We start from the raw sequence: 25,320 nt of genomic DNA, 5'->3' as shown, positions 1-25,320 counted from the left end.
TCACTTTCTAGGCAATTGTGAGTAAGATCTGAGCTTTTGGACTTTTGGGAATCAATCGAGATACAGTGGGGGGTGATGACAGTAGTTGACAGAGTACAGATCAATGTAATCTGTAAGGTGGAAACTAAAATAAAAAATACGAATATTCGTAAATTGAATTTTACGAAGTTCGAAATATTCGCGAATATGGTGCTATACTATATGAATGCACAGGCCTTTGCCTCTCTGTTCTGGGGACAAGTCTAGATATTCGCATGTGCGTTAATAAAATCGCCTTACGAAGATTCGCAACTCAATTCAATCACTAATGTATGAATGCAAAGCCCTTTGCCTCTGTTCTGGGACAAGTGTAGATATTCGCATGTGCGCTAATAAAATCGCCTTACGAAGATTCGCGCCTCAATCACTTTCTAGGCAATGTGAGTAAGATCTGAGCTTTTGGACCTTTGGGAAACAATCAATTATATGTGTACTGTAATTTTGTAAAAAAAAACAAAACGAATATTCGTTTTTACGAATATATAGCACTATATTCGAAATATTCGCTTTTCGAATATTCGCGCTCAACACTACTGGTGGGCCCTATACAGTCCAGTCCGAAACTGGGCACACGACAATGGGTGGGATATATTAGGCTGCAAGTGGACAGCAACATTTATTGAAGTTGATGTGTCAAAAGTAGAGTTGAGCGAACACCTGGATGTTCGGGTTCGAGAAGTTCGGCCGAACATCCCGGAAATGTTCGGGTTCGGGATCCGAACCCGATCCGAACTTCGTCCCGAACCCGAACCCCATTGAAGTCAATGGGGACCCGAACTTTTCGGCACTAAAACGGCTGTAAAACAGCCCAGGAAAGGGCTAGAGGGCTGCAAAAGGCAGCAACATGTAGGTAAATCCCCTGCAAACAAATGTGGATAGGGAAATTAATTAAAATAAAAATTAAATAAATAAAAATTAACCAAAATCAATTGGAGAGAGGTTCCATAGCAGAGAATCTGGCTTCCCGTCACCCACCACTGGAACAGTCCATTCTCAGATATTTAGGCCCCGGCACCCAGGCAGAGGAGAGAGGTCCCGTAACAGACAATCTGGCTTCATGTCAGCAGAGAATCAGTCTTCATGTCATAGCAGAGAATCAGGCTTCACGTCACCCACCACTGTAATAGTCCATTTTCATAAATTTAGGCCCAGCACCCAGGCAGAGGAGAGAGGTCCCGTAACAGACAATCTGGCTTCATGTCAGCAGAGAATCAGTCTTCATATCATAGCAGAGAATCTGGCTTCCCGTTACCCACCACTGGAACAGTCCATTCTCAGATATTTAGGCCCCGGCACCCAGGCAGAGGAGAGAGGTCCCGTAACAGACAATCTGGCTTCATGTCAGCAGAGAATCAGTCTTCATATCATAGCAGAGAATCAGGCTTCACGTCAGCCACCACTGCAACAGTCCATTGTCATAAATTCAGGCCCAGCACCCAGGCAGAGGAGAGAGGTCCCGTAACAGACAATCTGGCTTCATGTCAGCAGAGAATCAGTCTGCATGTCATAGCAGAGAATGAGGCTTCACGTCACCCACCACTGCAACAGTCCATTTTCATAAATTTAGGCCCAGCACCCAGGCAGAGGAGAGAGGTCCCGTAACAGAGGATCTGGCTTCATGTCACCAGAGAATCAGTCTGCATGTCATAGCAGAGAATCAGGCTTCACGTCACCCACCACTGCAACAGTCCATTTTCATAAATTTAGGCCCAGCACCCAGGCAGAGGAGAGAGGTCCCGTAACAGACAATCTGGCTTCATGTCAGGAGAGAATCAGTCTTCATGTCATAGCAGAGAATCAGGCTTCACGTCACCCACCACTGCAACAGTCCATTTTCATAAATTTAGGCCCAGCACCCAGGCAGAGGAGAGAGGTCCCGTAACAGACAATCTGGCTTCATGTCAGCAGAGAATTAGTCTGCATGTCATAGCAGAGAATCAGGCTTCACGTCAGCCACCAATGCAACAGTCCATTGTCAGATATTTAGGCCCAGCACCCAGGCAGAGGAGAGAGGTCCCGTAACAGAGGATCTGGCTTCATGTCACCAGAGAATCAGTCTGCATGTCATAGCAGAGAATCAGGCTTCACGTCACCCACCACTGCAACAGTCCATTTTCATAAATTTAGGCCCAGCACCCAGGCAGAGGAGAGAGGTCCCGTAACAGAGGATCTGGCTTCATGTCACCAGAGAATCAGTCTGCATGTCATAGCAGAGAATCAGGCTTCACGTCAGCCACCACTGCAACAATCCATTGGCATATATTTAGGCCTAGCACACAGGCAGAGGAGAGAGGTCCCGTAACAGACAATCTGGCTTCATGTCAGCAGAGAATCAGTCTTCATATCATAGCAGAGAATCAGGCTTCACGTCAGCCACCAATGCAACAGTCCATTGTCAGATATTTAGGCCCAGCACCCAGGCAGAGGAGAGAGGTCCCGTAACAGAGGATCTGGCTTCATGTCAGCAGAGAATCAGTCTTCATGTCATAGCAGAGAATCAGGCTTCACGTCACCCACCACTGTAAGAGTCCATTTTCATAAATTTAGGCCCAGCACCCAGGCAGAGGAGAGAGGTCCCGTAACAGACGATCTGGCTTCATGTCAGCAGAGAATCAGTCTGCATGTCATAGCAGAGAATGAGGCTTCACGTCACCCACCACTGCAACAGTCCATTTTCATAAATTTAGGCCCAGCACCCAGGCAGAGGAGAGAGGTCCCGTAACAGAGGATCTGGCTTCATGTCACCAGAGAATCAGTCTGCATGTCATAGCAGAGAATCAGGCTTCACGTCACCCACCACTGCAACAGTCCATTGTCATAAATTCAGGCCCAGCACCCAGGCAGAGGAGAGAGGTCCCGTAACAGACAATCTGGCTTCATGTCACCAGAGAATCAGTCTGCATGTCATAGCAGAGAATGAGGCTTCACGTCAGCCACCACTGCAACAATCCATTGGCATATATTTAGGCCTAGCACACAGGCAGAGGAGAGGTTCATTCAACTTTGGGTAGCCTTGCAATATAATGGTAAAATGAAAATAAAAATAGGATTGAATGAGGAAGTGCCCTGGAGTCCAATAATATATGGTTATGGGGAGGTAGTTAATGTCTAATCTGGACAAGGGACGGACAGGTCCTGTGGGATCCATGCCTGGTTCATTTTTATGAACGTCAGCTTGTCCACATTGGCTGTAGACAGGCGGCTGCGTTTGTCTGTAATGACGCCCCCTGCCGTGCTGAATACACGTTCAGACAAAACGCTGGCTGCCGGGCAGGCCAGCACCTCCAAGGCATAAAAGGCTAGCTCTGGCCACGTGGACAATTTAGAGACCCAGAAGTTGAATGGGGCCGAACCATCAGTCAGTACGTGGAGGGGTGTGCACACGTACTGTTCCACCATGTTAGTGAAATGTTGCCTCCTGCTAACACGTTGCGTATCAGGTGGTGGTGCAGTTAGCTGTGGCGTGTTGACAAAAGTTTTCCACATCTCTGCCATGCTAACCCTGCCCTCAGAGGAGCTGGCCGTGACACAGCTGCCTTGGCGACCTCTTGCTCCTCCTCTGCCTTGGCCTTGGGCTTCCACTTGTTCCCCTGTGACATTTGGGAATGCTCTCAGTAGCGCGTCTACCAACGTGCGCTTGTACTCGCGCATCTTCCTATCACGCTCCAGTGCAGGAAGTAAGGTGGGCACATTGTCTTTGTAGCGTGGATCCAGCAGGGTGGCAACCCAGTAGTCCGCACAGGTTAAAATGTGGGCAACTCTGCTGTCGTTGCGCAGGCACTGCAGCATGTAGTCGCTCATGTGTGCCAGGCTGCCCAGGGGTAAGGACAAGCTGTCCTCTGTGGGAGGCGTATCGTCATCGTCCTGCCTTTCCCCCCAGCCACGCACCAGTGATGGACCCGAGCTGCGTTGGGTGCCACCCCGCTGTGACCATGCTTCATCCTCATCCTCCTCCACCTCCTCCTCATCCTCGTCCTCCTCGTCCTCCAGTAGTGGGCCCTGGCTGGCCACATTTGTACCTGGCCTCTGCTGTTGCCAAAAACCTCCCTCTGAGTCACTTCGAAGAGACTGGCCTGAAAGTGCTAAAAATGACCCCTCTTCCTCTTCCTCCTCCTCCTCCTCCTGGGCCACCTCCTCTTCCATCATCGCCCTAAGTGTTTTCTCAAGGAGACATAGAAGTGGTATTGTAACGCTGATAACGGTGTCATCGCCACTGGCCATGTTGGTGGAGTACTCGAAACAGCGCAACAGGGCACACAGGTCTCGCATGGAGGCCCAGTCATTGGTGGTGAAGTGGTGCTGTTCTGTAGTGCGACTGACCCGTGCGTGCTGCAGCTGAAACTCCACTATGGCCTGCTGCTGCTCGCACAGTCTGTCCAGCATGTGCAAGGTGGAGTTCCACCTGGTGGGCACGTCGCATATGAGGCGGTGAGCGGGAAGGCCGAAGTTACGCTGTAGCGCAGACAGGCGAGCAGCGGCAGGATGTGAACGCCGGAAGCGCGAACAGACGGCCCGCACTTTATGCAGCAGCTCTGACATGTCGGGGTAGTTGTGAATGAACTTCTGCACCACCAAATTCAGCACATGCGCCAAGCAAGGGATGTGCGTCAAATTGGCTAGTCCCAGAGCTGCAACGAGATTTCGCCCATTATCACACACCACCAGGCCGGGCTTGAGGCTCACCGGCAGCAACCACTCGTCGGTCTGTTGTTCAATACCCCGCCACAACTCCTGTGCGGTGTGGGGCCTGTCCCCCAAACATATGAGTTTCAGAATGGCCTGCTGACGTTTACCCCGGGCTGTGCTGAAGTTGGTGGTGAAGGTGTGTGGCTGACTGGATGAGCAGGTGGAAGAAGAGGAGGAGGAAGCCGAGAAGGAGGAGGTGGCAACAGGAGGCAAAGAATGTTGCCCTGCGATCCTTGGCGGCGGAAGGACGTGCGCCAAACAGCTCTCCGCCTGGGGCCCAGCTGCCACTACATTTACCCAGTGTGCAGTTAGGGAGATATAGCGTCCCTGGCCGTGCTTACTGGTCCACGTATCTGTGGTTAGGTGGACCTTGCTACAGATGGCGTTGCGCAGTGCACACTTGATTTTATCGGATACTTGGTTGTGCAGGGAAGGCACGGCTCTCTTGGAGAAGTAGTGCCGGCTGGGAACAACATACTGTGGGACAGCAAGCGACATGAGCTGTTTGAAGCTGTCTGTGTCCACCAGCCTAAATGACAGCATTTCATAGGCCAGTAGTTTAGAAATGCTGGCATTCAGGGCCAGGGATCGAGGGTGGCTAGGTGGGAATTTACGCTTTCTATCAAATGTTTGTGAGATGGAGAGCTGAACGCTGGCGTGTGACATGGTTGAGACGCTTGGTGACGGAGGTGGTGGTGGTGGTGTTGGTGGTACATCCCCTGTTTGCTGGGCGGCAGGTGCCAACGTTCCTCCAGAGGCGGAGGAAGAGGCCGAGGCGGCAGCAGCAGAATAGGCCGAGGCGGCAGCAGCAGAAGAGGTAGCAGGGGGAGCCTGAGTGACTTCCTTGGTTTTAAGGTGTTTACTCCACTGCAGTTCATGCTTTGCATGCAGGTGCCTGGTCATGCAGGTTGTGCTCAGGTTCAGAACGTTAATGCCTCGCTTCAGGCTCTGATGGCACAGCGTGCAAACCACTCGGGTCTTGTCGTCAGCACATTGTTTGAAGAAGTGCCATGCCAGGGAACTCCTTGAAGCTGCCTTTGGGGTGCTCGGTCCCAGATGGCGGCGGTCAGTAGCAGGCGGAGTCTCTTGGCGGCGGGTGTTCTGCTTTTGCCCACTGCTCCCTCTTTTGCTACGCTGTTGGCTCGGTCTCACCACTGCCTCTTCCTCCGAACTGTGAAAGTCAGTGGCACGACCTTCATTCCATGTGGGGTCTAGGACCTCATCGTCCCCTGCATCGTCTTCCACCCAGTCTTGATCCCTGACCTCCTGTTCAGTCTGCACACTGCAGAAAGACGCAGCAGTTGGCACCTGTGTTTCGTCATCATCAGAGACATGCTGAGGTGGTATTCCCATGTCCTCATCATCAGGAAACATAAGTGGTTGTGCGTCAGTGCATTCTATGTCTTTCACCGCTGGGGAAGGGCTAGGTGGATGCCCTTGGGAAACCCTGCCAGCGGAGTCTTCAAACAGCATAAGAGACTGCTGCATAACTTGAGGCTGAGACAGTTTCCCTGGTATGCATGGGGGTGATGTGACAGACTGATGGGGTTGGTTTTCAGGCGCCATCTGTGCGCTTTCTGCAGAAGACTGGGTGGGAGATAATGTGAACGTGCTGGATCCACTGTCGGCCACCCAATTGACTAATGCCTGTACCTGCTCAGGCCTTACCATCCTTAGAACGGCATTGGGCCCCACCATATATCGCTGTAAATTCTGGCGGCTACTGGGACCTGAGGTAGTTGGTACACTAGGACGTGTGGATGTGGCAGAACGGCCACGTCCTCTCCCAGCACCAGAGGGTCCACTAACACCACCACGACCATGTCCACGTCCGCGTCCCTTACTAGATGTTTTTCTCATTGTTATGGTTCACCACAACAACAAATATATTATTTGGCCCAATGTATTGTATTCAAATTCAGCGGGATATAAATTTGAGGCCTAGTATTTAGGCGCTGGGTGACCGGTATGGATTTAGTGACAGAATTAGACTTGGAAATGCACAGAAGCGTGTGTGTGAAGTTATTCTGAATGACCCTATGTGCACCTTGAATATTATATACCCTTTTTGGGATAGATTTCAAATAGCTCTGATATAGCAGGAACCACTAAATTATGAAATTGCTAAATTGGGAATTGTATTTCAACCCAGAACAAAAAATGTGCTTTGACGGACACTAAATATCTTGCCCAGCAACAACAGTACAGCGGTAACGAGAGATTTAGCAGGATATAAATTTGAGGCCTAGTATTTAGGCGCTGGGTGACAGGTATGGGTTTAGTGACAGAATTAGACTTGGAAATACACAGTAGCGGGTGTGTGTGAAGTTATTCTGAATGACCCAATGTGCACCTTGAATATTATATACCCTTTTAGGGATAGATTTCAAATAGCTCTGATATAGCAGAAACCACTAAATTATGAAATTGCTAAATTGGGAATTGTATTTCAACCCAGAACAAAAAATGTGCTTTGACGGACACTAAATATCTTGCCCAGCAACAACAGTACAGCGGTAACGAGAGATTTAGCAGGATATAAATTTGAGGCCTAGTATTTAGGCGCTGGGTGACAGGTATGGGTTTAGTGACAGAATTAGACTTGGAAATACACAGTAGCGGGTGTGTGTGAAGTTATTCTGAATGACCCAATGTGCACCTTGAATATTATATACCCTTTTAGGGATAGATTTCAAATAGCTCTGATATAGCAGAAACCACTAAATTATGAAATTGCTAAATTGGGAATTGTATTTCAACCCAGAACAAAAAATGTGCTTTGACGGACACTAAATATCTTGCCCAGCAACAACAGTACAGCGGTAACGAGAGATTTAGCAGGATATAAATTTGAGGCCTAGTATTTAGGCGCTGGGTGACAGGTATGGGTTTAGTGACAGAATTAGACTTGGAAATACACAGTAGCGGGTGTGTGTGAAGTTATTCTGAATGACCCTATGTGCACCTTGAATATTATATACCCTTTTTAGGATAGATTTCAAATAGCTCTGATATAGCAGGAACCACTAAATTATGAAATTGCTAAATTGGGAATTGTATTTCAACCCAGAACAAAAAATGTGCTTTGACGGACACTAAATATCTTGCCCAGCAACAACAGTACAGCGGTAACGAGAGATTTAGCAGGATATAAATTTGAGGCCTAGTATTTAGGCGCTGGGTGACAGGTATGGGTTTAGTGACAGAATTAGACTTGGAAATACACAGTAGCGGGTGTGTGTGAAGTTATTCTGAATGACCCAATGTGCACCTTGAATATTATATACCCTTTTAGGGATAGATTTCAAATAGCTCTGATATAGCAGAAACCACTAAATTATGAAATTGCTAAATTGGGAATTGTATTTCAACCCAGAACAAAAAATGTGCTTTGACGGACACTAAATATCTTGCCCAGCAACAACAGTACAGCGGTAACGAGAGATTTAGCAGGATATAAATTTGAGGCCTAGTATTTAGGCGCTGGGTGACAGGTATGGGTTTAGTGACAGAATTAGACTTGGAAATACACAGTAGCGGGTGTGTGTGAAGTTATTCTGAATGACCCAATGTGCACCTTGAATATTATATACCCTTTTAGGGATAGATTTCAAATAGCTCTGATATAGCAGAAACCACTAAATTATGAAATTGCTAAATTGGGAATTGTATTTCAACCCAGAACAAAAAATGTGCTTTGACGGACACTAAATATCTTGCCCAGCAACAACAGTACAGCGGTAACGAGAGATTTAGCAGGATATAAATTTGAGGCCTAGTATTTAGGCGCTGGGTGACAGGTATGGGTTTAGTGACAGAATTAGACTTGGAAATACACAGTAGCGGGTGTGTGTGAAGTTATTCTGAATGACCCAATGTGCACCTTGAATATTATATACCCTTTTAGGGATAGATTTCAAATAGCTCTGATATAGCAGAAACCACTAAATTATGAAATTGCTAAATTGGGAATTGTATTTCAACCCAGAACAAAAAATGTGCTTTGACGGACACTAAATATCTTGCCCAGCAACAACAGTACAGCGGTAACGAGAGATTTAGCAGGATATAAATTTGAGGCCTAGTATTTAGGCGCTGGGTGACAGGTATGGGTTTAGTGACAGAATTAGACTTGGAAATACACAGTAGCGGGTGTGTGTGAAGTTATTCTGAATGACCCAATGTGCACCTTGAATATTATATACCCTTTTAGGGATAGATTTCAAATAGCTCTGATATAGCAGAAACCACTAAATTATGAAATTGCTAAATTGGGAATTGTATTTCAACCCAGAACAAAAAATGTGCTTTGACGGACACTAAATATCTTGCCCAGCAACAACAGTACAGCGGTAACGAGAGATTTAGCAGGATATAAATTTGAGGCCTAGTATTTAGGCGCTGGGTGACAGGTATGGGTTTAGTGACAGAATTAGACTTGGAAATACACAGTAGCGGGTGTGTGTGAAGTTATTCTGAATGACCCTATGTGCACCTTGAATATTATATACCCTTTTTGGGATAGATTTCAAATAGCTCTGATATAGCAGGAACCACTAAATTATGAAATTGCTAAATTGGGAATTGTATTTCAACCCAGAACAAAAAATGTGCTTTGACGGACACTAAATATCTTGCCCAGCAACAACAGTACAGCGGTAACGAGAGATTTAGCAGGATATAAATTTGAGGCCTAGTATTTAGGCGCTGGGTGACAGGTATGGGTTTAGTGACAGAATTAGACTTGGAAATACACAGTAGCGGGTGTGTGTGAAGTTATTCTGAATGACCCAATGTGCACCTTGAATATTATATACCCTTTTAGGGATAGATTTCAAATAGCTCTGATATAGCAGAAACCACTAAATTATGAAATTGCTAAATTGGGAATTGTATTTCAACCCAGAACAAAAAATGTGCTTTGACGGACACTAAATATCTTGCCCAGCAACAACAGTACAGCGGTAACGAGAGATTTAGCAGGATATAAATTTGAGGCCTAGTATTTAGGCGCTGGGTGACAGGTATGGGTTTAGTGACAGAATTAGACTTGGAAATACACAGTAGCGGGTGTGTGTGAAGTTATTCTGAATGACCCAATGTGCACCTTGAATATTATATACCCTTTTAGGGATAGATTTCAAATAGCTCTGATATAGCAGAAACCACTAAATTATGAAATTGCTAAATTGGGAATTGTATTTCAACCCAGAACAAAAAATGTGCTTTGACGGACACTAAATATCTTGCCCAGCAACAACAGTACAGCGGTAACGAGAGATTTAGCAGGATATAAATTTGAGGCCTAGTATTTAGGCGCTGGGTGACAGGTATGGGTTTAGTGACAGAATTAGACTTGGAAATACACAGTAGCGGGTGTGTGTGAAGTTATTCTGAATGACCCAATGTGCACCTTGAATATTATATACCCTTTTAGGGATAGATTTCAAATAGCTCTGATATAGCAGAAACCACTAAATTATGAAATTGCTAAATTGGGAATTGTATTTCAACCCAGAACAAAAAATGTGCTTTGACGGACACTAAATATCTTGCCCAGCAACAACAGTACAGCGGTAACGAGAGATTTAGCAGGATATAAATTTGAGGCCTAGTATTTAGGCGCTGGGTGACAGGTATGGGTTTAGTGACAGAATTAGACTTGGAAATACACAGTAGCGGGTGTGTGTGAAGTTATTCTGAATGACCCAATGTGCACCTTGAATATTATATACCCTTTTAGGGATAGATTTCAAATAGCTCTGATATAGCAGAAACCACTAAATTATGAAATTGCTAAATTGGGAATTGTATTTCAACCCAGAACAAAAAATGTGCTTTGACGGACACTAAATATCTTGCCCAGCAACAACAGTACAGCGGTAACGAGAGATTTAGCAGGATATAAATTTGAGGCCTAGTATTTAGGCGCTGGGTGACAGGTATGGGTTTAGTGACAGAATTAGACTTGGAAATACACAGTAGCGGGTGTGTGTGAAGTTATTCTGAATGACCCAATGTGCACCTTGAATATTATATACCCTTTTAGGGATAGATTTCAAATAGCTCTGATATAGCAGAAACCACTAAATTATGAAATTGCTAAATTGGGAATTGTATTTCAACCCAGAACAAAAAATGTGCTTTGACGGACACTAAATATCTTGCCCAGCAACAACAGTACAGCGGTAACGAGAGATTTAGCAGGATATAAATTTGAGGCCTAGTATTTAGGCGCTGGGTGACAGGTATGGGTTTAGTGACAGAATTAGACTTGGAAATACACAGTAGCGGGTGTGTGTGAAGTTATTCTGAATGACCCAATGTGCACCTTGAATATTATATACCCTTTTAGGGATAGATTTCAAATAGCTCTGATATAGCAGGAACCACTAAATTATGAAATTGCTAAATTGGGAATTGTATTTCAACCCAGAACAAAAAATGTGCTTTGACGGACACTAAATATCTTGCCCAGCAACAACAGTACAGCGGTAACGAGAGATTTAGCAGGATATAAATTTGAGGCCTAGTATTTAGGCGCTGGGTGACAGGTATGGGTTTAGTGACAGAATTAGACTTGGAAATACACAGTAGCGGGTGTGTGTGAAGTTATTCTGAATGACCCAATGTGCACCTTGAATATTATATACCCTTTTAGGGATAGATTTCAAATAGCTCTGATATAGCAGAAACCACTAAATTATGAAATTGCTAAATTGGGAATTGTATTTCAACCCAGAACAAAAAATGTGCTTTGACGGACACTAAATAACTTTCCCAGCTACAACAGGACAGCGGTAACGAGAGATTTAGCGGGATATAAATTTGAGGCCTAGTATTTAGGCGCTGGGTGACCGGTATGGATTTAGTGACAGAATTAGACTGGGATATGGCCAAAAAATAACCACACTATTGCTGGTTAAATGCACTTGGTGACGGGCGCAGCTTGCCCCTGATGTAGTATATGGCCAAAAAATGAACAGACTATTGCTGGTTAAATGCACTTGGTGTCACAGCTTGACCAACCACACTACTGAGGGTTAAATGCACTTGGTGACGGGCGCAGCTTGCCCCTGATGTAGTATATGGCCAAAAAATAAACAGACTATTGCTGGTTAAATGCACTTGGTGTGACAGCTTCACCCGGATGTAGGCTTTAGCCAGAAAACAACCACACCATTGAGGGTTAAATGCACTTGGTGACAGGCGCAGCTTGCCCCTGATTTTGTATATGGCCAAAAAATGAACAGACTATTGCTGGTTAAATGCACTTGGTGTGACAGCTTCACCCTGATGTAGGCTTTAGCCAAAAAACAACCACACCATTGAGGGTTAAATGCACTTGGTGACAGGCGCAGCTTGCCCCTGATTTTGTATATGGCCAAAAAATGAACAGACTATTGCTGGTTAAATGCACTTGGTGTGACAGCTTCACCCTGATGTAGGCTTTAGCCAAAAAACAACCACACCATTGAGGGTTAAATGCACTTGGTGACAGGCGCAGCTTGCCCCTGATTTTGTATATGGCCAAAAAATGAACAGACTATTGCTGGTTAAATGCACTTGGTGTGACAGCTTCACCCTGATGTAGGCTTTAGCCAAAAAACAACCACACCATTGAGGGTTAAATGCACTTGGTGACAGGCGCAGCTTGCCCCTGATTTTGTATATGGCCAAAAAATGAACAGACTATTGCTGGTTAAATGCACTTGGTGTGACAGCTTCACCCTGATGTAGGCTTTAGCCAAAAAACAACCACACCATTGAGGGTTAAATGCACTTGGTCGCAGCTTGTGCTGGCGCACCACAAGACACAAAATGGCCGCCGATCACCCCAGAAAAATGTGACTGACAAACGGTCTGGGCAGCCTAAAAACAGTGAGCAATTGAGGATCAGCAGCTCAATGATCCACAGCTGCAGATCGATCAGTTAATCAAGTCCTTTGGAGGAGTTAATCTGCCTAATCTCGCCCTACTGTCGCAGCCGCAACCTCTCCCTACGCTAATCAGAGCAGAGTGACGGGCGGCGCTATGTGACTCCAGCTTAAATAGAGGCTGGGTCACATGGTGCTCTGGCCAATCACAGCCATGCCAATAGTAGGCATGGCTGTGATGGCCTCTTGGGGCAAGTAGTATGACGCTTGTTGATTGGCTGCTTTGCAGCCTTTCAAAAAGCGCCAAGAAAGCGTCACAAAAGCGCCAAGAAAGCGACGAACACCGAACCCGAACCCGGACTTTTACGAAAATGTCCGGGTTCGGGTCCGTGTCACGGACACCCCAAAATTCGGTACGAACCCGAACTATACAGTTCGAGTTCGCTCATCCCTAGTCAAAAGTAGAAAAAAATGTAAAAATGTAAGGATTTGAATGACAAGAATGAAACTATGATGACCAAACAACTAGGTAAAACATCTCCAAAACAGCAGGTCTTTTGGGGTGTTGGGGTGGTTAGTAGCTACCGAAGTTTGTCTAACAATGGACAAGCATTTAATCGACAGCATGAATAAGCCATCTGAGGAAACGTTGGCATGAAGTGTCAGGGAGTCGGTTTTGTTAGTATTACTTTTTTTTTGTTTTTTATAGCATCCTAAGCTATTTAAAAAAAATAAGATCAAAGAGATGGACAACACTTTTAACTGGTCTGCTGATGTCAGCAAATAAATTTGATTGGTTAAACGTTGAGTTACTCTTGACCGGACTCTTAGGAGAGACAAAAAGAGTCATGGAAACCCTGCCCACAAAGGATGATTGACAGGCTTCTGTGTACAGACATTAATACAAGCAGAACTGTCAATAATCCTATGCTGGTGGGGAATTAAGGACGCCTACTGTCTTTCCTAGGAGTCTTTACAGGATTTACTCTACTTTTTACTCAGAAATTGTGTTCTAAATCTTATAAAGCTATATATTGGGATACCCAGCTTCTCTTCTTTTATCATATCCTACTCCCAGATAGGGGAGCAGAAATCACCTGACAGGTTCACTTCTGTTGATTTAACTGAATTGCAGAAAATCATAGAAAGCACTTCCAGGCTTTTGGAGATTTAGACATATACAGCCCTGTACTATGCAACCAAAATCTATGCACCTGGATGGGATACTTTAGCCTTTTCCATGCTGCAGACCTGATATTGAATTCTGACATCTGAAAAAAAAAAAATGTGCCCTTCCACTGCTGACCTTCTATGGCTGCTTTCACACTTGCGTTTGTAATTCCGGTATTGAGATCCAGCAAAGGATCTCAGTACCAGTACCACTATTAAATGGATCAGTTTTAATTTTGCACATCAAGATGCATCTGTTCCGTTAGGATTCAATTGTGTGAAATCAATGGATCTGGCGCTACATACATTGAAAGTCAAGGGGTGATGTCACCAAAAACGGATCTGTCACCATTGACTTAAATAGTTTTCAGTGCCGGATCCGTTTTTCCCCCCCGCTTTTATGACCTGTCACAAAACCACAGCTTGCAGCGGTTTTGTGTCCGGTCACAAAATGGAATGCTGCCGGAACGGAAGACATCCTGGTGCATCCTGAACGGATCTCTTTCCATTCAGAATGCATGAGGACTAAACTGAACCATTGTTTCCTGTATTGAGATCCTCTTCCGGATCTCAATACTGGAAAACAGCAACACAAGTGTTCTGTACAAATCTTAACTTTATACAAGAGCTAACATGTAGCATCAACTAAAATGTATTCATTTTACAAGCAAAACACCATTATTTCTGTACAGCAAATCAAAAGCTTTATTATGAAATAAATGACCTCATGTCATGAATGATGTGTCTCCAAGTACCCAACACAACCTAAACTCCTTGACATCAATTTACACATCACCATGCCTGGAAGACTTCTACAGCATAGTATACGTTTTGTCTACTGCTCAGCAGAGGTGGTAACCGTAATATATTGTTTCTTCAGCAAGTGTCCTTTCGGAGCTATACGCTTCATACTGTCTTATCTTACTGACACACAGCAAAATATTGTCTAACCCTCTGCAAAAAGGAATTTTCAGTCTTCAGCTTGTATTATTTTATTTTTCACTTGAGCTTTTTAGTCACATTGCTCACAAGTACTATTTATACTAGTTTTTATGTAATATCCCTTTTCATATAATTAATAAATGGTAAAAACAATACTCTGTAGACAAAAAAAGGACACATCCTTTGTTTCTCACAACATGTAACCCCTTAAAGAGGACCTGTCACCTCTCCTGACATGTCAGTTTTAGATTAATAGAGCCGAAAGGTGCACAAAATGAAAATGAGACACACCGATATTGCAGGGACTCCAGTCAGGGCAAAGGCACTCCTCAACGCGCGTTTCGCGTATAGTTTGCTGAGATCTCCTCCTGAGGAAGCAAACTATACGCGAAACGCGCGTTGAGGAGTGCCTTTGCCCTGACTGCAGTCCCTGCAATATCGGTATGTCTCATTTTCATTTTGTGCACCTTTCGGCTCTATTAATCTGTGCGGTTTGAGCCCGAATAGCGTGGCCTACAGTTATATAGGAGGCATACTTGCATTTGTAATTGGTTGTTGTATTGTATATCCTTCCAGTTTTGATCTCATCTGTTAGGACTTTTGCTCCATGGTTTATGGATTAAGGGGGTATATCTCTCAACACTATTCAGCCGGCCCCCTGGCCAACTAGGGAACAGGTATAAAAAAAATCAAAAATATATTTTCCCAGTTGCCCATGTGAAGATGCAGACCCCAGCCCTTCTTCATAATTCATATCTCATCGTTCCGAGTCCTAGCAAATTAAATGCTACACGTCCAGGACGCTCAGAAGATGAGATCCTTATTTTAAGAAGATGAAGGCGAGTTGATATGCCATGCCTGGTGTCCATGTTATTCCCCCATCATACCAGAGATAATAAGCAAGATTTTGGGGACATCCGATCCCTCCTTAACAAGTTATGAAGGATTACAGACTATGGTTCATGCTCTGATTAGGAAGCCCCCATGCTGACACAAGGCGCCGGAGAGTCTGCTGTCCCCTGTCCTGAGGTGTGACCAGCAAACGGCCCATCCTCGTTAACATCTTTGAGCTAACTATCACCCAGGGGGGCAGTTTGCTGTTTCCCAGGTCCGAGGCAGACAGCTCGGCTCTCTATGCAGCCTTTAACTAGTTCATAAATCCATTAACATGGCTGCTGGCCTTGTAATTCAAATATATAAATACCCACTGTATACATGTAAATCACACCAGAATATATTGCACTATTACATATAACTATAAAATATATAATATGACAGCAAACATACATACATTTAAGGTAAAACTACATCAGATTTCATAAAAGTAGATAAAGATAACCAAATCAAACAAGAGTCGTATTAGATGTGGGCATTTATTTATTTTCATCACATTTAACATCACTGTGAGTAAGAAAAAAATGTGAACCTTTAGGATTAGGAGACAATTTGAAGGTGAAGTTAGAGTCAAATGTTTTCAAACAATGGGATGACAAGCAAGTGTGAGTGGGCGACCTATTACATAGTAACATGGTAACATAGTACATAAGGCCGAAAAAAGACATTTGTCCATCCAGTTCGGCCTGTTATCCTGCAAGTTGATCCAGAGGAAAGCAAAAAAAAAAAAACTGTGAGGTGGAAGCCAATTTCCCCACAAAAATTCCTTCCCGACTCCATTCAGGCAATCGGATAACTACCTGAATCAACGACCCCTCTCTAGTAGCTATAGCCTGTAATATTATTAAGCTCCAGAAATACATCCAGGCCCCTCTTGAATTCCTTTATTGTACTCACTATCACCACCTCCTCAGGCAGAGAGTTCCATAGTCTCACTGCTCTTACCATAAAGAATCCTCTTCCTTGTTTGTGTAAAAACCTTCTTTCCTCGAGGCGCAGAGGATGTCCCCTCGTCACAGTCCTGGGGACAAATAGATGATGGGAGAGATCTCTGTACTGACCCCTGATATATTTATACATAGTAATTAGATCTCCTCTCAGTCGTCTTTTTTCTAAAGTGAATAACCCTAATTTAATAATCTTTCAGGGTACTGTAGTTCCCTCATTCCCGTAATTACTTTAGTTGCCCTCCTCTGGACCCTCTCCAGCTCTGCTATGTCTGCCTTGTTCACAGGAGCCTAGAACTGTACACAGTACTCCATGTGTGGTCTGACCAGTGATTTGTAAAGTGGTAGGACTATGTTCTCATTTAAGTTAAAGAACAGTGATCTAGGAGATCTTCTCTATCTGACCTTCACAAAATGTTTGTGGAAGTGTATCACGGCATGAACTAAAGAGATTTCTGAGGAACTGAGATGAAAAGTTGTTGATGCTCATCAGACTGGAAAATGTAACACTAAACTTCTCTTAAAGTATAACTGTCGTATTTTTTATTTTTTTTGGGAGTATTGGATTGTGGTGATTAATATCTCCTTGGTGGCCCTATTTCAACTGTGTATTCAATTACCCCTTAATTCCACATTTTTGTTCCCTGTACTGCCTATTTTTACCTGTGCTTAAAATAGGGTTGCTAGGCATGGTCCGTATATCTGTTGAAGGACTGAGCACGCAGCGTGCAAGGTCAGATTACTGACAGCCAGGGACTGTAAGTAAATGATTAGAGCCAGGTCCTCCCCAGCAGCTGATAACAGTGCCTGGGCTGTGTGCACTTCTCCCTGTCCCTGCGCTTGGCAGACGCTCCCTCACTCAGCAGAGCTGGACAATGCAGAGTTGGTGCAGCGCAGACCAGGGAAGGGAGATCTGCCGTCTGCTCAGTGTATAAATGAAAGGAACGTGTGGTAAGAGGACCCCTTTGTGCTGCAGGAGATTAGGAGATTAACCCTTTAGGGGAGGGCTCTGGTTACTGACACTTTTGGGGGCTATTGTTACTGGCTAGTGAGGGCAGGCAGGATTAGCCTCAGGGTGAGGGCAGTGGTGGACATCTTAACTGAATAGTGAGATTGCAGTTTTATGCAGACTGGTTGCTAAGGGCTGAATCTTATTAAATATGGGGTAAGTCAGTCTAATAGTAACTGATTCTGGAATATCATGTTATTAGTAACTACTCATATAAAAATTTAAATTAGGGTCTAAATGTTCCAGTTATCCTTTAAGAGTTTAGATTCCACCAATCCACAATCAGACTTTGTACGTATGGAAGAAATTGAAAACCATTATTACCCTTCCCATGAATAGTTGACTAACAAATATTATGCCATGAGCTCTCCAAAAAAAGGCATTACTGCCCATCTGTAGTTTGCTAAAGATCAAGCCAGAAGGCTATTGGAACAAATCTTGTGGATTGATGAGACCAAAATTGAACTTTTTTGTTTAAATGAAAAGTATTTGGAGGAAGGAAAAAACTACATTCCAGCGTAAAAAAATCATCCCATTTGTGAGACACGGTTCTGGTAGTAAAACTCTTTCCCACATTGAGTAGAGGGGCAAAGGTTTAAAAGTAATACCAGGAAGTATAACTTTACTGAGAGAGTAGTGGATGCATGGAATAGCCTTCCTGCAGAAGTGGTAGCTGCAAATACAGTGAAGGAGTTTAAGCATGCATGGGATAGGCATAAGGCCATCCTTCATATAAGATAGGGCCAGGGGCTATCCATAGTATTCAGTATATTTGGAAGACTAGATGGGCCAAATGGTTCTTATCTGCCGACACATTCTATGTTTCTATGAGTAACTTCCTTGCCCATTTAATTGTCCTTTCATTTAACCGTCAACAAATTCAACAGCTACAATTATGTAATTTTTGATTGTTAAAATGTTAATCAGCAAACTGCAAGTCAGTGTAACAAATAATATTGTTAATTAGACTGAATAAGATAATCGCTGTGTGCACCCAATTATCATGTCTTCATTCTGCACATATTAAAGGTCAAGAAGCTATTGGAACTGAATAAAGGGTGGACAATAATGTTATTTACCAAAGATAATTAATGTTCTGCATCTTCTGCTGAGATAAAACTGTAAATGATAAAATAATGACAGATTTCATCAATAATCATCTAGTAACTTATCGATCTATACTAATAATAAACAATGTATTCATTTAATTTCAAAGCTTTCCAATTTTGGTAATTTTTTGTATTTTTAAGACTGCTTAATTTTCATTTTGCATTAAAACACCGTATTATATCATGCAAAATAAAGTAAGCAACCCTGTCTACCCATCACCAACTTCAAGAAACAAAGGATGTGAAAGAAAACATTTCTTTCTACTTTCTTAGGGTTTCATTTCATACTGTTTAATTGACATGGTCTAGATCAAAGAGAATTATATTTGACAACATTCGGTTGCACTGCTCTTTGTATTAATCATACCATACTCAATATTCATATTTTGAACTATCATACTTTTTTCATCTGCAAATCATGTTCCTAGGCACATCAGTTTACTGGCAAACACAAACTTACAAATAACAATAGCTTGAAAATTAAAAGGAGTTCTCCAGCCTTGAAGCTGACAACCCCTGGGCTCCTAACTCCTAACCTATTCACCTGAACATTAAAAATCCCACCCACCTGTCAAAATGCTTGCCAAGTCTCTATGAGATAGATGGAAAACGTTTTGTAAAAGTACAATTTTATATATATATAAAAAAAGGACGTATACACTCACCTAAAGAATTATTAGGAACACCATACTAATACGGTGGACCCCCTTTTGCCTTCTGAACTGCCTTAATTCTATGTGGCATTGATTCAACAAGGTGCTGATAGCATTCTTTAGAAATGTTGGCCCATATTGATAGGATAGCATCTTGCAGTTAATGGAGATTTGAGGGATGCACATTCAGGGCACGAAGCTCCTGTTCCACCACATCCCAAAGATGCTCTATTGGGTTGAGATCTGGTGACTGTGGGGGCCATTTTAGTACAGTGAACTCATTGTCATGTTCAAGAAACCATTTTTACAGTCTTCAACAGTCCAATTTTGGTGGGCTTGTGCAAATTGTAGCCTCTTTTTCCTATTTGTAGTGGAGATGAGTGGTACCCGGTGGGGTCTTCTGCTGTTGTAGCCCATCCGCCTCAAGGTTGTGCATGTTGTGGCTTCACAAATGCTTTGCTGCATACCTCGGTTGTAACGAGTGGTTATTTCAGTCAACGTTGCTCTTCTATCAGCTTGAATCAGTCGGCCCATTCTCCTCTGACCTCTAGCATCAACAAGGCATTTTCGCCCACAGGACTGCCGCATACTGGATGTTTTTCCCTTTTCACACCATTCTTTGTAAACCCTAGAAAGGGTTGTGCGTGAAAATCCCAGTAACTGAGCAGATTGTGAAATACTCAGACCGGCCCGTCTGGCACCAACAACCATGCCATGCTCAAAATTGCTTAAATCACCTTTCTTTCCCATTCTGACATTCAGTTTGGAGTTCAGAAGATTGTCTTGACCAGGACCACAACCCTACATGCATTGAAGCAACTGCCATGTGATTGGTTGACTAGATAATCGCATTAATGAGAAATAGAACAGGTGTTCCTAATAATTCTTTAGGTGAGTGTATATGTGTGTATGTTTGTATGTATGTGTGCATGTTCCGCGAAAAAACAAAAAAACGCAACCATCCATTTCAACGAAACTTGGTATACACATCCCTTGCTACCAGGAAAGAAATCTTGTAGGGGTCTCAGTTCTCTAAGATGTACCATTTCTGAGATATTCCTAAAAAATGACCTGCTGCCTTTCACTTAAATCCTAACTGCATTACCCACGGTCACATGTTCCTTATCAGCCAATAGAAGCTCGCAGGTCCTACACCAGGTTTCCATAACAACTGATCACAGGTGCCGAGTCTAGGAAGAGAAGTCTGTTTGAAAGGGAATCATAACCAACAGAAGGCCAGACAACTCTACCAACTATTCAGAGGAGAGCTCAAGTTACACAATGGGAGGAGATTGCGTACTTTGTGTGCAGGCTGGTGAAACAGACCAGTAAAGCAGTAACCTGCTAGCGGCCTGACAGGAGGAGCTGGTTACACTTCATTGGCTGCGTTATAACAACGGCACACCGAGAGCCTGTGAGAAAAGCTTTCCTGAACGGGTTAATTGATTGACACAAATGTTGGTGAAACTACAAATCCCAGCATGTGGGACATAATGCTGGCAGTTGTAGTTCGACATCACAGCATTCAGCAGTGCGGCTCCGATCCCCTCACTGAGTATTGAAGAGATACTGTCTTTCTGTGCCCTGATCTCACCCCCCCCCCCCCCCCTTTCAGGATAACTGAGAGGGGGAAGTTAATATTCAACGGTCCGACCTTCCCCACACACCCCCATCCCTCCTCTCCCCCGTAATTCATCAGGATGGCCGAGCAGTTTAGTAGATTGTCAGCTGTAACATACAGGGAGTGCAGAATTATTAGGCAAGTTGTATTTTTGAGGATTAATTTTATTATTGAACAACAACCATGTTCTCAATGAACCCAAAAAAACTCATTAATATCAAAGCTGAATATTTTTGGAAGTAGTTTTTAGTTTGTTTTTAGTTTTAGCTATTTTAGGGGGATATCTGTGTGTGCAGGTGACTATTACTGTGCATAATTATTAGGCAACTTAACAAAAAACTAATATATACCCATTTCAATTATTTATTTTTACCAGTGAAACCAATATAACATCTCAACATTCACAAATATACATTTCTGACATTCAAAAACAAAACAAAAACAAATCAGTGACCAATATAGCCACCTTTCTTTGCAAGGACACTCAAAATCCTGCCATCCATGGATTCTGTCAGTGTTTTGATCTGTTCACCATCAACATTGCGTGCAGCAGCAACCACAGCCTCCCAGACACTGTTCAGAGAGGTGTACTGTTTTCCCTCCTTGTAAATCTCACATTTGATGATGGACCACAGGTTCTCAATGGGGTTCAGATCAGATGAACAAGGAGGCCATGTCATTAGATTTTCTTCTTTTATACTCTTTCTTGCCAGCCACGCTGTGGAGTACTTGGACGCGTGTGATGGAGCATTGTCCTGCATGAAAATCATGTTTTTCTTGAAGGATGCAGACTTCTTCCTGTACCACTGCTTGAAGAAGGTGTCTTCCGGAAACTGGCAGTAGGACTGGGAGTTGAGCTTGACTCCATCCTCAACCCGAAAAGGCCCCACAAGCTCATCTTTGATGATACCAGCCCAAACCAGTACTCCACCTCCACCTTGCTGGCGTCTGAGTCGGACTGGAGCTCTATGCCCTTTACCAATCCAGCCATCTGGCCCATCAAGACTCACTCTCATTTCATCAGTCCATAAAACCTTAGAAAAATCAGTCTTGAGATATTTCTTGGCCCAGTCTTGACGTTTCAGCTTGTGTGTCTTGTTCAGTGGTGGTCGTCTTTCAGCCTTTCTTACCTTGGCCATGTCTCTGAGTATTGCACACCTTGTGCTTTTGGGCACTCCAGTGATGTTGCAGCTCTGAAATATGGCCAAACTGGTGGCAAGTGGCATCTTGGCAGCTGCACGCTTGACTTTTCTCAGTTCATGGGCAGTTATTTTGCGCCTTGGTTTTTCCACACGCTTCTTGCGACCCTGTTGACTATTTTGAATGAAACGCTTGATTGTTCGATGATCACGCTTCAGAAGCTTTGCAATTTTAAGAGTGCTGCATCCCTCTGCAAGATATCTCACTATTTTTGACTTTTCTGAGCCTGTCAAGTCCTTCTTTTGACCCATTTTGCCAAAGGAAAGGAAGTTGCCTAATAATTATGCACACCTGATATAGGGTGTTGATGTCATTAGACCACACCCCTTCTCATTACAGAGATGCACATCACCTAATATGCTTAATTGGTAGTAGGCTTTCGAGCCTATACAGCTTGGAGTAAGACAACATGCAAAAAGAGGATGATGTGGTCAAAATACTCATTTGCCTAATAATTCTGCACGTAGTGTACAGCTGAAAATCTACTATAACGTCCGACATCCACTGATGAATTGCGGGCGAGAGCAGGGATGCGGGAGTGTGGGGAAGGTCGGGCCATTAAATATTAACTTCTCCCTCTTGGGCATCCTGAAGGGGGGGGGGGTGAGATCGGGGCACAGAAAGACAGCAGCGCGGCCCCGATCTCCTCAATACTCACTGAGGAGATCGGAGCCACATTGCTGAACGCTGCAATGTCGAACTACAACTGCCAGCATTATGTCACACATGCTGGGAGTTGTAGTTTCCATAGGGACCGTTGTATGGAAGGGGTTAACATGGTAGGAAGCTCCCCCCATCAGATGTTGCTCTGCTGTGGCAGCATCTGAAGGTTACCATGTCAATTGGACGCCATACACAGGCATCCAGGTCTGCCATGGTATTTAAGCCTCACACAGTCCTGCCAGAGGCAGCAGTCTGATCAGGCTTACTATGAATGAAAAATACACTGCAGTACACTTTACAGTGTATTGAAGTGTATTGTAGAATCATCAGACACACTGGATCTTCAAGAACAAAGTGGGTCTGAGTAAAAAAAAAGTTTAAAAAAAAGAAATAAAATAAAATGTAAAAAAAGAAATAATAGAAAAATCTAACATTTTCCTATATGCACATTTATAATTGGTTAAAAATTAAGCAAATAAAATACCCTAAACATGTTTGGTATCGCCGCATCCATAGAAACCAGCTCTATAAAAATATCACATGACCAAACCCCTCAGGTGAATGCCGTTAAAATAAATAAATAAAAACTGTGTCAAAATTACCAATTTTCTGTTCACCTTGTCCCAAAAAGTGTAAGCATTCATGATCATTTAACAGTGACCGCCCCTTTAACAGTGACCTCCACAGTGCCTGCCCCTTTAAAAACAGTAACCTCCACAGTCCCGGTCCCTTTAATAACAGTTACCTTCACAGTGCCCTCCTCTTTAATAACAGTGACCTCCACATCCCCTGCCCTTTTAACAGCGACCACAGCCCTCCTGCCCCTTTAACTGTGACCACTCCTTTAACAGTGAACTCCACAGTGCCCGCCCCTTTAATAACAGTGACCTCCACAGTGCCCGCCCCTTTATTAACAGTGACCTCCGCAGCGCCTGCCCCTTTAACAGCGACCACAGCCCTCCTTAGCACCCCAACTTCATAAAGTTTGTATATGTTACCTGTGTTTTCTCTGCTTTGCAGAGACCAAGGAGAGTACAGACAAACCTGAATGAGAAGAGGACGTACGCACACCAAGGCTAAACCTCCTGTAAGTAAGTCATGTTTCCACCTTACCCCCCCCCCCCCCACACACACCCGGCGCCCCATCAACCCTATTGCTGCTGTTCATGCTCCAAGTAGTCAGCACCTCTCCTTACTACAACAAGTGCATTTGCACAGCTAATTATATTTTATCAATTTGAATAAAGGACAGTTACATGCCGGCTGCGGATTAATAAATTACTCCGCTTTGCAGAGACCAAGGAAAGTATGGACAAGACTGAATGAGAAGAGGATGTACGCAACCCAAGGCTAAACCTCCTGTAAGTAAGTCATGTTTCCACCTTACACCCCCACACCCTGCGCCCCATCAGCCCTATTGCAGCTGCTGTTCATTATATGTTGGCTGCGGATTAATAATTATAGGGTCATTTAAATGAATAGTGAAACTGTAAGTACTAGGATCATAGTTTCTATTCTTACTTCCAAGCTCATTTACATGAATACTCACACTGGCAGGACTAGGAACACAGGTTGCATTCTGACCATGGAAAACATTTACATAGAGTTTGTATGTTTAACCTGTGTTTGCATGAGTTTCCAAAAAAGGGGTCGTTTAAATGACTGCTGATAGTTATGATTTTATTAAATTTATGTTCTATATTTAATTCTACAAGAACAATACATTTATTTGCCTACTGATGTCTCTATTTGCTTATCTTTTTACACAATCTTTTTGGACTCTTTTACAGATTTTATTGTTACAAAAATGCCTAAAAGAAAACGTAAGGCAATTGCTCAAGTGCAATCCAAAGCTAAAAAGATGAAACAACAACGTACACAAGAAACTGCAGAACAGAGAAATAGAAGACTTGACAAACCGAGAGCTGCTACATCTAGAGCTTCAGAGACAGAACAGCAGCGTGCTGCCCGATTTCAGGATAAGAGACATAAAGCTTGTACATCTAGAGCTTCAGAGACAGAACAGCAGCATGCTGCCCGGCTACAAGCTATGAAAGAGTCAGCTGCTACATCTAGAGCTTCAGAGACAGTTCAGCAGCGTGCTGCCCGGCTACAAGCTATGAAAGAGTCAGCTGCTACATCTAGAGCTTCAGAGACAGTTCAGCAGCGTGCTGCCCGGCTACAAGCTATGAAAGAGTCAGCTGCTACATCTAGAGCTTCAGAGACAGTTCAGCAGCGTGCTGCCCGGCTACAAGCTATGAAAGAGTCAGCTGCTACATCTAGAGCTTCAGAGACAGTTCAGCAGTGTGCTGCCCGGCTACAAGCTATGAAAGAGTCAGCTGCTACATCTAGAGCTTCAGAGACAGAACAGCAGCGTGCTGCCCGGCTACAGGCTATGAAAGAGTCAGCTGCTACATCTGTAGTGTCCCACTAGGTAAAGGTGGGAACTACACAGGTTAATGTGTTGTATTGCATTCGTGTATTTTCCCTGTGTTAACTGGGTGTCAGGC

Source organism: Bufo gargarizans, chromosome 9, assembly GCF_014858855.1.
Source record: "Bufo gargarizans isolate SCDJY-AF-19 chromosome 9, ASM1485885v1, whole genome shotgun sequence".
In the NCBI taxonomy this organism is placed as follows: domain Eukaryota; kingdom Metazoa; phylum Chordata; class Amphibia; order Anura; family Bufonidae; genus Bufo; species Bufo gargarizans.
The sequence above is the reverse complement of the archived record's forward strand: the minus strand, read 5'-3'. Positions refer to the sequence as shown.